A 14,323-nucleotide genomic window follows, 5' to 3' on the forward strand; every position below is an offset into this window, starting at 1 on the left:
CAGCTCCCATATAAAGGTTAATCCCAGTAGACTATGTGAAGCATATGACAAAGGTTTGCAAAATCCTAAGTACTATGGAACAGATTAAATAAGCCATGGGACTTATTATTTCTCATAAAATAAGAACTAAAGAGTTCCCAGTGAATTTATCCAGAGCAATTTTAAAAGAAAGCAGAAGGAAGGAAACGCTTTCTTATAACAGCACAGAGTAGCATCCTGGCATTCAATGACAGCCTGTGGAAAGAGACACCACAGGAAAAAGGGTTTAGAAAGTGTTTGATTGAGTGTACATCAGATAGGTGGCACGTCTGTATAATCATCTGCATGCAACTCTCATCTCCAAAGCCCCAAAGCAGCTGATTTCTCTGAGCTGAGGAGTATAGAAAATTCAAGGTCACTCTGTTCACATCCTTATCCTGTCACCCTTTCCCCCAGCATCCGTCACAGGTCGTGATTAGAGGCAGGAGGAGAGACTTCTAGGCTGACCCAAACAGCAGCATTTAAGACTCAGAATGTATATTTGGTTGATCATTGATAAAATTATTTTGATGTCAAGTGTCTGAACGCAGAGGGAAGGATAACCCAGGAACTACTCTGGAAGGGAATGGAAAAGGGAAAGTGAGCTTTTAAGCTCCTTTCTGTCAATTCACCCGGGGACAGTTTGACTTCATAAGGCATTTAGGAAGGTACTGGAGGTTTATATTTGTGCACTTGCATCCCTTTCGGAGAACACAGGATACATATATGCACAGAGTATACATTTGAAGCATTCTTTCGGGATGAGCTGAACAGCAGATACTGGCTTAGACAACCTAAAAAATTATCATATATTTTCTCTCACCATCCTATAAAAGCATATAAAATGAAGCAGGTACAGGAGAGGTGGGAGAGGAAGGGTAGGGTTTTACTGCCAATTTACAATCCAGACAGCCACCAGCAGAAAATATAGCAAGTTGCAGATTTGAAAATGGCTAGCTCTGCTGGCTGAGCTTCCAGGAGGACTCCTGCCTCCTCCACTCAAATGACAAAGTTATTCCATGCTTTTCCCTGCTCCTACCTCCCAAAATAATTTTATGGGGTCCATGTGTGCTGTAAAGTCAATAAAGCAGGTGGACTGGTGAGGTCAGGTACCAGACAGAGGTATACACAAAATGAGTTGGTTGATGGCTACAATTGCTCCTCGTTTTCCCAAAAGTCAGTGGAGGCCAGTTAAAAAAAGGCTGACATGATGGTGAAAGAGTGATTACCCTGTTTTCTGCCAGCATCCCTGCAAATGCAGCTCATAGAACATACTGAATCATATGAAAGTCTTCAAGGATTCAACAAGAGATGGGAAAATTAATCCTTTCTCCATTGGCATCTTCTTTTTTCCTAAAATGATTAAACCATACTCCTTGAGTTCTTCTGAAAGTTAAAGACTTTTATTCAAAGAAGATCTGACTCTGCAGTCCAGTCAGGTTGAGTAACACTTCAAGGGGATTTTGCTGTGACAGCTTGAACAAAAATATATTGTTTTCCTATGAATCAGGCCAGCAGAATGGGTCTTTCAGCTTTTGTCGCTGCTGTTGCAATTCTCAAGCTGGCAATGAGGGGCAATATGAAGTGTCAAGTGAAATATTTTGTATCCCTTATTCAACAGTATTCTAGAAACTACATGCCATGCCAGCTTAGGGGACCCATTTCTTAGAGTAAGAAAAGGGTTACAATAATAAACTTTACTTCCACCCTAGAAAAAAAAGCAAATGCATGGCACTCCGCTGCTAGAATGTAGAAGCAAAAAGCTGTGAGGTTGCACAGCATAAAACTGCCAAAATTATTCCTTTCAAAATCTATCTATACTGTTATCACCTCCACAGTTCTGCACCTCCAAAACCCAGAAAAAATAAAAGCAGCTTCATAAAGGGTTTTTCCTTGCAGGTCAGGTAGAGACGTAATCTGATGTTCCCTTATAGACTGTTTAAGAAATGTTGTCTCAAGTAGGAAAGCTTTCCCCTTAGCTCTTTTTAAAGACTAAAAACCATTACACTCTAAAAGCAGAAATAACCTTAACATAGGTGATCTGAATGTAGGTCATTTCTTCTAAAAGCATCCCATAAACCCTTTTCCCGTAGCACTCCAAGGAGGCATCTCAGGGCCCACCTCACGTGGAAGGGAATCAGGAAGATTTGGGTTGGTTTTAACCAGAGCAGTGGTGGTGGCAGTAGGGGCATCATGCTTGGGTTGCCATGGGACAAATTGCAGGGATCAGAGAGAGAAAGGGTCACTCCTGCACTGTGGGGGAGAGAGCTGCTGCTCTGCTTAATCCTCCTGGGAAGGCCAAGTCTATGTCTGCTCACCTCAGCCCCACAGGGAGAAAATAGGAAGTCCAAAGCACAACACAGTAATAAGAACATTTTTTCAGACAACATATTTCTTTATAGGCTCTGCAGCCTCTGTCTATGTCTTCTTCAATATCCTTGGTGTTTGTGGCTATAAAATTCGTCATCATGAGGTTTTTAATGCAAGACAGACTTTCCTACAAAATGTAGAAAAGCCACTGTTCACCTCATAAATACTTGAAGCAACTGATATGTTGTGGGGCAATCCATGCCTCATCAAGCATTAATGTATTCCTTGTAAACACATATTCTTTATTTAGTTAGGACAGTAACAGTGCCACATGCCAGACTCACCATTAAATCCTGGTTCTTCTATTTGTAATGGGCTGTAGCAGATGTTTTATCCTCAAAGAATATACTTCATTCCACTTTCTGTGCTAAACATCCCCAAAATCCTACATTATTGATCTGAACCAGTTTTCCCTCACTGCCTTTCAAATTACCACACAGAAAGCACTTTGCTGAAGACACGTGAATAGCTGTTGGTAGGTGAGTGATTTATATCCTGACACAAGAACGACTGAGAATCACATCAATGATTTAAAATGTAGCCAGTGACGGAAGGTGGGAGGCTGGGAGAGGGGGAGAGAGGGAGAGGAAAAGAAAGGAAAAAACCTCATAAATTACAAACACATCATCATAAATCTCCCTAAGACTATAAACATCTCGCACTTCAGCAGACTGAACCAGGGTTGTTACAACAGCCAACTTTGCTCAGGGCAGCCATGTGCCCTCAAGTCAAGGGTGGGCTGCAGCCAAGGCGAGGCTTGAAGAAGTACAAGTGCAGGGATGGTTTTAAGGGCCACACCAACCTTCATGGAAATGCCACCTTAGCCACAGGAGTTCTTCATTAAGGCATCAGGAAACACAATTTCTACCCATTAGTGCCGTGAACATGTTAGGGTGGTTGCCAGAGCTGAGGGTGGGCCATGGGTGCTCTGCATCTGCCTCCTTTTTACCTTGTTTTGCACATTGTGAAGTGAGACCAGGAGAAACCAAATAAACTGCAGTTCAGTTAGTTTCATTTTATTTGGCTCTTTTAAAAATGATGGCATCATATCTTCCAGACTACTGTGTGTAGCTCAGCCACAGGGGGGTCTAATAAACATATGTCCTCTCATAAGAGCCTACCAAAAAGACAGATAAACAAACCTGCAACTTTAGATCTGGCACAGCCTTCTAACTTGTCTGCATGAAACGCTGTGCAGCTTGGCTTAGAGCACAGTGTGTCCAGCCTGCTTTCTAGAAAGCTGGTCTGCAGTTGAAAGCACAAGTTTGTAAAACCTTGTCTCCAATATCCATAAGCCACCAAATCCATCAGCACATGCCACCCTGTCTGTACGTGCCTGTGTTGTACATCACTCTGTGGGTGAGACAGAGCCAGAATGTGCCATCAGGCAGGGAAGAGGTCTTTTTCTGTGCTTTTAATAGGTTTCATTGAATAAAGCTTCATCTGCAATTGGGAAGCTGAAATGTGACTAAAAATAACTCCTCTCACAAATCAAGCAAATACATATTTCCCTGAATATTATAAGTGGGATTCAGCTCAGAAGAACAAACCTACAATAAATATAATCAGAGATACACAGAGAATGTCTGTTGATAAACTGCACTGTAATTTTATTTGATGTTTTCTTATAAAATTGTGGGTTTCTACCTGCTGTAGTTTGATTAAGGGGTGTATATATATTTAGTAGCAGCAGCATTGCATTTCATGTCTAGATAGCTTTGTGGACACCAGGTGAGATGTTTCTCCTTCATGTGCTTTTATGATTCAGAAAAAAAAAAAGTGTGTTTTCTATTAGTGCTTTCAGACAAGATGCTAATTGATTTTCAGTTTACTCCTTTCATTTTCTGATTCTTTCTTTGACTGTACAGAGTTAAACAACATTATTTGTTTTACTCTGGGTGATTTACAGGTAAAAAATTTATTGACCTTGTTTTTCAAACCTATTTTCTGCTGAATGTGCCATGCTGATTTTACTACTAATTCGTATAGGCTTAATCACATATCCTTGACACATATATAAATTATATACTACACAGGATAACTGCATCCTATGTAATATGTAGTATCACATATGGCAATGTGTAATGTTGCATGTTGTGATATATAATTATTCAGTAAAATGCTAAATATATTGCATTATGAGACCGCTAAAAAAAGGCAGTGTTACTGGATAACAAGTCCTCAGTTCTCAACTAAGGGGCAGGACCCATAGGGTCACAGCTGTAGTTTGGAAATTCATATAGGCACAGCTTAGTCTCAGTCACCTCATATATGTACCTCACACCACTGCCAAGCCAGTTTTGCCTCATGTTGCTTGTCAGCCTGTGCCATCCTTCCCACTTGCTTCATGCAAAAATGGCCCCATTTACTCTTATTCTAAAGAAGTTTTAATTTTCTCTGTCCTCCCTCTAACCATAAATCAGCTTCCTACCTTCCCACTAATCACAGCATCTCCAGCTTTGAGGTGCTGCTGACAAAATAACTTGAAATGAGATATCTATCTCATTTTCATGGAGTAAGACATACTACCAAAAGATTCTGAGTTCTGATTTGGGGGCAGTTGAACTTGTCCTGATTCCATTCCAGTTCAATGAAGCTTCAAAATAACAGCACGGTTTCAGGATTCGTCCTGATTTATGGAGCAGTTGGTAAGGATTTTTAGCTTTGTTTTGACTTAACTGCTTGAGTCTAAAACATATTTCTACTGAAAAAGACAGTTCTGTGTCCTGCTTTTGGGGCATGAGGGGATTTATGATTGTGAAATTACATCTGATAATGCATGGAGAATCCTATGGAACTCTACTAGTAGTGATTTTGAGCCATTGTGAGCTTAGAAAAATTATCGTATCTTTTATTAAGGTAAACCCTTAAATTAATTTGTTAAATTGCCACAATAAAATGCGTTGTTACAGAGGAAAGAGGAAAGAAAAAAGAAGCCAGAAGTCACTGTGGGTATTTTCTGAACACAAACCACTGAGAAACCTTAGACTAAACCATATATTCAGCAAATGAAATTCAGGAAATCAGTTTTACCGAAGTCTGCTTTATGGCGCTAGGTGCTGAAATTATGGCCCTATGAAGTCCATGATTGTTTTCCCATTAACTTCAAGTGAGCCAGGATTTCATCTTCTTGGCTTTCCTACTGGAGAAAGAGGCTTGCTGGAGGAATTAAGGCCAAAGAAATGCCACCAAAAAGCAGTACAGGAAAGCAATACGTAAGCAGAGCTGCTTCAGGTGATAACTCAAACTACCAGTCTACATTTGGGTGCTGACAAGCAAGTGCACAAATGTCAGGGAAAACAAAAGCTCAGTTTTGCTCTGAAATTTTCATCAGATCTCAACAGCACCTCAATATGGAAAATGAGGCTAATATTTTCTTAATAGAGGCTCTAATATTCCTTACTAGAGGCTCTCACTTTCTGCTAAAGTAGAAGAGAATGGGAATTTCCATCTTGTTGGCCTATTGAGTCTTACAGGGATATTTGTGCTTTGTGATGTGGACCAGCTGTTGGAGAAAAACCACTGGTGTAAGTGTGGCATGAGCTCTCTTTGGCCAACACAGACAAAAGGCTGTGTTTCATTTCTTTCAGTTGATCTAACTGGGGACCAGTCCAAAAAATGATGTGAGCACCAGTGTCTTCTACCCATCTGAATGCTGGAAGATATGATAATCATTAGCAGGATACTATAAACATTAGGAAGTTCTGTTAGGACAAAATATGCCTATAAATCATTACAGGCAGGGATGGGAAAAGTTTAGCAACTCATACTTCCAGTTCTGTGCTCAGTTCCCCTGTCCAGACTTCCTCTAGTCAACATAAATGGTCTCCGAGTGCTGGTGTTTACAGCCCAGATGTGTTCAGAAGCATTTCAAATCTGAAAAGAAAAAGTTCTGTGGTATAAAGTGCCACAGGCATATTTTATTGCAAGGAAACCTTTGTCATTTACAGTTTTTTTCTCCAGTTTGGAGAAAGGAGGGAGAGAGGAATAGTCATCATAAACTGGGAAATAAATTGAGAGAGCAACACCCAAGTTAAGTCACTAGGGCAAGTCAAGTGTGTCTGAGAGAGGAAAACCCTGGGCCAAAGGAAGACACAGTCTTGCAGAGCTCAACCTTGAAAAAAGTGTCTGGAGAGATCAGCATAGTAACAAAAACAAACACGCATGCTGTATAAGGAATGTTGGGTATGAGGGCATCTCAAATATGTGTCTAAAGAGCACAGAAAGTGCAAAAAATGAAGAAAAAAATGTTCTGTTAGCTGTGGTTTTCCTTTAAACATTAATGCATCTCAAACCCAACATTTCTTACAGTTTCTTCCAGTTGTTAGCAATGGATGCCAGGAATGCAAATGAGCAGCTGCCCTTCCCAGCCCCGATGTTGTATTTTACATAGTTGAGAGAATCTTTAGACCTTAAAGCATATTTATTCTTTGATTTCTTTTGCTAAAACAGACTGCAGCCTGGGTAAACACTGAGGAGGGCACAGAGCCAAATGGTTTAGTCTACATAGGCAGCTTTTTGTTTCTCCAGTCTTCATTCAGACTTACAGCTGAGCAGTTAGAAGAAGTGGATGCACCCTGGAGAATCGCTTTCAACCCACGCAAACAAAGCTGAAATCTGTGAAGTTCCCTTCCCACATCCACATTCAACTAGTTCAATTGTCAATATATATCTCAGATGATTTGGGCAACACATTAAATAATCTGTCAAAAGCACTTGCCAGCACTCCAGTCCCACAAGGTCCAGGTCTGATCTCAGTGCGCTTTATGCTAGCATGGGTTTTTTGGCACTAGCAAAGTTTCTTCTGATTTAAATCAATATAAAGTTGAACCAGAATGACCAAGAGCCACAGTACCAGCTTTGGCTGTCTCAAATAAATAACTTGCTATTCCGTTCCTCACCTGTAACATTAGCTTGAGCTCATACAACCCCAAATCACACTAATAATTCTTGTCTATTAATAACCCCCTGCCCAAAGTCTGGAGCAAGCTGAGAGAAACCATAAATACTGAAGTACACCTAAGTACATAGCCCACATTTTATGGATAGCCCCTACTTGTACTGCAGACAACATTGTAATGGAAAGGAATCAAATATAAACAAGATAACTAACATCCAGATTCTTAATTTCAGTAATTTAAATCATTTTAGTGACATTTTACTGTTTGATTTTCTGCAAAACAGTTCTGTATTTGCAGAGCTTTCTTTTAGGCAGCACTGCTGTAGCTTTCTACAGTCCATGGGAGGTCTGAATAATTACATTTTCCATTGGGATGAACCTCCTATTTTAGCTTTATTGAGAGTGTAAATAAAAATCAACCACTGATCACAAGCTGAATTTTGCCCAGCCTGAGACAATATCTGCCTATATTTAGATGGATGAATGAAACATACTTGCAGAGAATCCACTTGTTTTGTTTTAGTTGTATGGCACATTACAGACTGAAGCTACTCAGAAGTTTTGAGGAAGAGCCTGTGGTGAGGAATTCATGAATAAAGCTGAGACTGGCAAACTTGGAAGTGTATTCTAACTCTCCCTGAATGACACACAGCACTAGTCAGTCTTAAAATACTAAAGACAAATATATTGGCACTGTCTAAAGGGAGGTGAAGCAGTGAAGAGTCCTACAGCACAGATATCTTTAGGTTCTCAATTTGTATGTCAATATGTGTGCCTAAATATATAACTCTCCTATTTCAGTTCTGGAGGCCTCGGCTTTAATATTATTACACGCAAGTTTGGAGATAACAAAGAAAAAAGAGAATAGGCAATTTACATATTATTTAATTGATTCATATGTATCATATCTACATGCACACTTCATACATTAAAATATGGGTTTAGAACTTCTTTCAATCCAAGCTAGCTTGAAATAATAAAAAGGCCTGCATTTTAAATGCTTTATGCAGAAATTTTTTTTTGTATAATTCTATCCATTCACTTTATGCAGGTATATCAGGTTATCTTTTTATCTTACACAGTAGGTTGATAAAGTTTTAAACTTGGTGTAATATTATAACAGAAAGCCTAATATTGGAAACACTGTAGGAATAGGGAAGGAAAAGAAGGCCATATTTCAAAAGGCCTTTGAATATTGTGTAATAGATTTGCAGTTGAAGTAAACTAATCCTTATTATCACCACTATAATGACTGTGTTTTCCTAAAGCTTTGTTTCCAAAAGCCTCAAAACAAAAGTCTACATTGTCATTTTCCTCTGTTTGCCATGAATAATCTTAAAGCCACAAACAGATGATCACAGGATCTTATAGAGCAGAATGGCTGTGGCAGATGTGTCTAACCTGGAATATGTGTCCATATGAGGGACAGTCCTCCTATTCTAAGCTTGAATCTATATTAAGGCAAAAAATCAAAACCTTTTCATCAGATTCTTCCTAGTAGATTATGCCTTTTGATAGACCACTATTATCTCCTTTTACACCACAATGGATCTGCACTACATTAGGAGATACCTAATGTTTAGCATAGGTTGCAAGCTTGCACTTTTTAGCACAGGTTGTAAGCTTGCACTCTTTAGCACAACTTTCTAGTAACCATTTTTGCCAATTTTCCTCCAGGGCAACTAGGTTTAGGTCACAGTGACTGACTTTCATTATGTCTCAGTAGGTACATCTGCAGTGTATTTAAAGCAGGGGTCCAAGGCCACTGTAGATTTTCCATAATACCCTGTGCTCATGCGGGAAAATGAAGAATTGGGATTTACCTTTGTACCTGCTTGAACAGGACCAACAGGACCTACCAAGTGGCAAAGTGACACAGGGAATAAAAAAGGAAACAAAAAACCAAAACCAGGCCTTAGCTCTCTGCAAGGCCCTGACCTTTAGGAAAGCAGCATAGGTAGAGCCAGTCTCAGTATCTCCTTTTCTTCAGTGTATTAATAAACTGAATTGTACAGCTGTACTGTTGCAGTGCAGCATGGACACACAGGAAGCACTGGCTGGCATCCCAAAGCACTGCAGGTGGCTGGGAGCATTCAGCAGGGCGCTTTGCACCAGGGCACTCACAGCTCCTGGGCTGGAGCAGGGGCTCTGCTTAAGCCTGGACAGAACAAGCCAGTACCTGTCTGCTCTGACATAGACACAGCCCAGAGTGGCAGCTGCTCTGACTCCTTGCTCCGTCACTGACTGGGAGGCAGAGAAGCCTTTGAAATTGTAAGTTAATGCCAGAACTGCTAGCAACAGCTTTTAAAATTCTTGCCAAAAGGATGCTTTTTGATATGCTTGCACATTTAACAGAAGGAAGGGGAACAAAGAGGAAATGAAAGAAGATGGGTCATTTTTTACCTTCAAGAAACAGTGAAAGTGATTATTCTCAGGTTGTTCAGCAGCCCAGGATTGCATCACTTAAACAAAACTGTTTCAAAATCAATATAATTTGTGGAAAACTCTTATATGAACACTGTTAGTTTGGTTTTTTTATTAGATGAACAGGGCAGACAGATACCAACTAGAACATGAAGAGAGCAAGAACTACTGAATGCATCTTCTAGTGTTTAATTTTTTATTTTATTTTTGCTCTGATAAAGTTGGGCTCCATTTTGAAAAGGTGTTATAGTAAAAAAAAGTTGTTAGTAAATCTGTCAGCGTTATAGTAACAGTTTTTTTCCTTCTGTTGAAAACTTTTGTGGTTTTTTTTCTCTGTAGAATTTATCAACAGAAGAAAGATACAAGCCTGCATTCTATTTGCTATTTTTAAAAAAAATCCAAAGATAACATTTGATAATATTGTCTAGTTGAGACAGTACCAATTTAGGACACAAGTTAAGGCCTCTTCTGCTTATCTGCTGTTTTCCTGTGAAACAAGTTGTATCACCTCTTCATTCTTTAGCTTCATCTGTAGCCAAATTTACAAAGTGTTTGGAAAGGTATTGATGTAATACATGCATTTTGTCTTTGCCTAAGAGAATCAGGTTGGACAAATGTCACTGGTGCAAAAATTAGTCTGTCATACATTTGAAGGAAAAAGATCAGCACTGATATGCAAATAAGTGCAGTTATCTTTTGAACCTTAGCTGAGATCCTGACAGCTGGGAAAACCAAACAAACATTTGTTTTGAAATGAAACTTGAAAACTAATGCAAAAAAATCCTGGATCACTCCAATGCTATTTATACTATTGCTTCTCACAGTAAAAGCATATCTTGGGCCACAGGAAATGGTGAATTACACTTACCTCATGTTATAATAGGAAGAGAACCCCCAAATATTACATGAATGCACAGAGCAGTACAATATGCTCTCACATATCTTTGTTGAGGAAACCAAAAATGTACTGTTATTCTCCACTGTGTCCTTTATTTTGCCTATATTTAGCATCAGCTCTGATTTCTCACTACTGCAAAGGTGAGTAAAAACACATTTCTAGCTGGACCTTAGTTCTCGAAGACTTCAAAAAAAGCTTCTGCACCCTGATCCAGACTAAATTCACAGTGTGATTCTGGGATACAGCAGAGCTAGCCCAAGTGGCTGCTGCACAGCCATTCCTGACTCTCCCCATCCAAGGTGCCCAGTCCATCCTGCTTCCCTGGGCTGGCCCACCTCTACGCAAGTGGACTTAAACCAGCAGGAAAATATTCCTCTTGCTGTTTTAGTAGTTGCTCTGCAGCCAGGCGAACTCCCTGAACTGGCATGACACAAGATCATCAGTTTTCTGTGGTGGGATGGAAAGGTGAGAAAAAAATAAGCTCTCTCTCCATGGCAGCAGCTGCCAGTACAGTTCATCAGCACACCAGTAACTGCACCCTGTGTCCAGCCACCACACATACTCCTTAACCCTGCTCTGGGGCAGCCTCCTCCTCGGCTACAGCACACAGCCCCAGAGGGAAGGACGTGAGCAGCCCAGAGGGAGCAGGTGGGGATGGGGAAAAGGGAGGGAGGGAGGGAGGCAGGGAGGAATTTCGTCTCCCAGGGGCTCTCTTCATTGCACCAGCAGATGGGGTTTTGAAATGATGGGGTCAGAAACCTTTGTGCAGCACGGCTGAGTATTCATAATTGAGGTTTTTCCTTTGATTTTCCTTTTATTTTCCTTTGTTGTTTTGCTGAGTACTAGATTGTCCTCTATGACTTGAAATCATTAACATGTGCAGGTCTTTAAGATATATAACTGCTTTTTGCTGTTGAAAAGAACTGTTCTATGAATTAGTTTGTTTATACTCACAAAGCCTAAACATCAGTAACAAAAAATTTCCAAATCATTCAACCCATTTTTTAATTTTTTTTTTTCTTTCAAGCTGTTCCCCCTTCCCACAAATTTTCACCTGCTCATCCTGATTAAGGCTCAGAAAAGCCTCACAGATTCTCTTTCAGACATGCTTCCTTGTGCATCTTTGGCTCTGAATCAACATTAGCAGTAGGCAGTGTCTCCTTGTTCTCCTATCCCTCGAACCAGTTGCTGGAAGCAACTGCCCATGAAGGGTCAGGAGGAGCATGTGCTACAGTTTGGATGCACCAGAGCCCCTGCAGAGCTGTCTACAACCTTCCCCACATCTCAGAGAATACAAGTGTTCTGGGACCTGAATCCCCAGACAATTTTTTAGCAGGAGTCACTCCCCACTGGGAGAAATCTGCAAAGAAAAATCCAGGAGCAAGGACTTAAAGAAATGCATTCCTCCCTTGTTTAAAAAAGATGGAGTGCTGCAGGGAAACATTGGTCTCTAGTGGGCACTTCCAAGCTGTGGCAAGTTTTCTCTGTACTTAGGTAGTTGGCAATAGATCATCTACTGCTGTAATAATGTGATTCTGAAGTATGATCCCTGATGCTGACTTGGAGTTCCTGGAAGAAAACCCTTGCTTAGTTATTATTAACACTCTCCATAAGTCTTATAGACAGATGAAAGCTACCTTTACGGGTGCAGGTCTCCCTGATAAGACAGTGATACTTGCTCTTTGTTGTGCTGCTGCTGCTGCTGAGACTGTTTGTATTAAAGCTGGTCACCGTCAAATTCAGGGAGAGAATTATTTTCATACAGTTGGGGCTAGTTGTTCCAAAATCAGTGGCACATTTTAACCATATTTGAAGTCCCTACTGCTTACAATTAGACTGGAAATTCATTGGGCAAACACTTAGCTAGCATGACAGACCAGATGAGGTACGAAGCATTCTTTTATCTCTGATGTGAATTATTTTACATTTCCTTACATGGGTGTCATCTTCCTGGTGATGGAGTGAAGGAAAATGGTCCTCTTTGTAACAGCTGAAGAACAGGAAGTTGGGACAAATAGAAATTTTGCCCAAGTCCCAGTCAAGGACACAGATACATGCAGTGGAGGGAAGCTTAACACACCATTGTATAAAGGAGTGAAAGGCTATAAATACTAGGTAATCAGGTTTTCATTTTTATGGCTCTACACATATATCCATTCCTTGGACACAGGACTTCATTCTTTAATGAAAAATGCTGGACAAAACCATAAAGCTCCAAGTGCTTTTCAGTTGCCTCAAAATTCCCTGACTGATAGTAAAACCAAAACCATATAAAAACAAAATCTAAAACCAAACCAAAACAGAAATGAGACGCAGGAAAAAAAAGTGTTGCTAGAAATGAAGTGTAGCCTTAGATGAGCCCATGAGTGCTGAATTATGATGTTTGATAGGCTAGACTTGTGTTAGAGTGTTAATAAATACAAATAGTCTAAGTCACGAGAAAATGAGGGTGGACATCTCTCCTGACCAACCTCAGAACTGCTTTAACGTAACATTGAGAAGGAAACTGTGAAAAGGGAGGCACATCTGGCCAAAATACTTCTGGCCAGCTTTCAGGGCTCATCCTCTGAATATCAGCATTGATACAGCTCACTGTCAGCAGTTGGTGTGCTGCATTGGCAGGCAAAGAGAAGGGAATAAGGAATCCAGCAATATCTTGATCCACAATAAAGCTGATGCTAATCCACGAGAAATAAATTTTTAGATTCAGAAGGGTGAATGCCTGTGCTGTTGGTTATTATTCTCCTTGAAAGCTAAAGCACATCTTTGCCTACCTCTTCATACAAGTTTCTGAGCAAGTGAAAATTAGGATTCACGTGGGTAAAAGTTCCTCATTCCATTCATTTTTTCTCCTGAGCGCTGCTGGTTGGTTCAAACTGCACCATCTGTGTCTGGGCACACACAAGACATTTCCAGACAAATTTCCCTCAGCTTTCCATCCTTCAGGTTTTCTGAGATTATAGTGTGGCCTGAGCAGAGGGGAGCGAGGGGGTGTGGTTGCACCACCAGAGAGATGCCTTGGCTCAATCTACTGGTATTTCTTTCTCTCTTTATCCATCTCTTCTGTCATTTCAGTGACACAAGCAATATTCTATACCACTTGACATGTCATTCTTCACCAGTTTAAAGCCTATCATGGGCCATTCCTACTGTGGGTCAGATATTTAACAGTGCTCACTAGTGACAGTAAGTCCTGAAAACGTATCCCATCACAAATTGCAAGTTTGACTTGGTAAGTAGAGTCCTGGTTTATTGCTTATTACAAAGCTTGTCCTAAAGCTGGACAAGGAATGATTTTTGGTTTGGTGTATTTCACTGGAGAATGTCTCAGAGTACTGAGTACACTTGGATATAAGGGATTTTCTTAGGTTCTTTCTCCTCACATCAGCTTTCTCACTGTTTGTAATTTCTCTGGCAGATAAGCTGAAAATCAAAATCTTACTGCTGGAGATAATATACAGTATATCTGTTTTCAAGTTCAGAAATTATTGAAATCATATTGCTTGTGGATCTACAAAGACATTCCCTTGTCCTAATAAAGAGTAATGTCAGTCCTGTCCTATTCCTGCTATACATAGTTATATATTGCTGTTTACATTTCCCTTATTACTTTTGAAAATCATTGCACTTCATCTTGATCATCAAATTGGTGTGACACACAACACCATCTAGCTGCTTAATTATGCATGTGAGTGTTCATTTTATTAAAACTA

This window comes from Chamaea fasciata, unplaced genomic scaffold (assembly GCF_029207755.1).
Source record: "Chamaea fasciata isolate MVZ Bird 193981 ecotype frontalis unplaced genomic scaffold, bChaFas1.0.hap1 SCAF_2, whole genome shotgun sequence".
Classification (NCBI taxonomy): domain Eukaryota; kingdom Metazoa; phylum Chordata; class Aves; order Passeriformes; family Sylviidae; genus Chamaea; species Chamaea fasciata.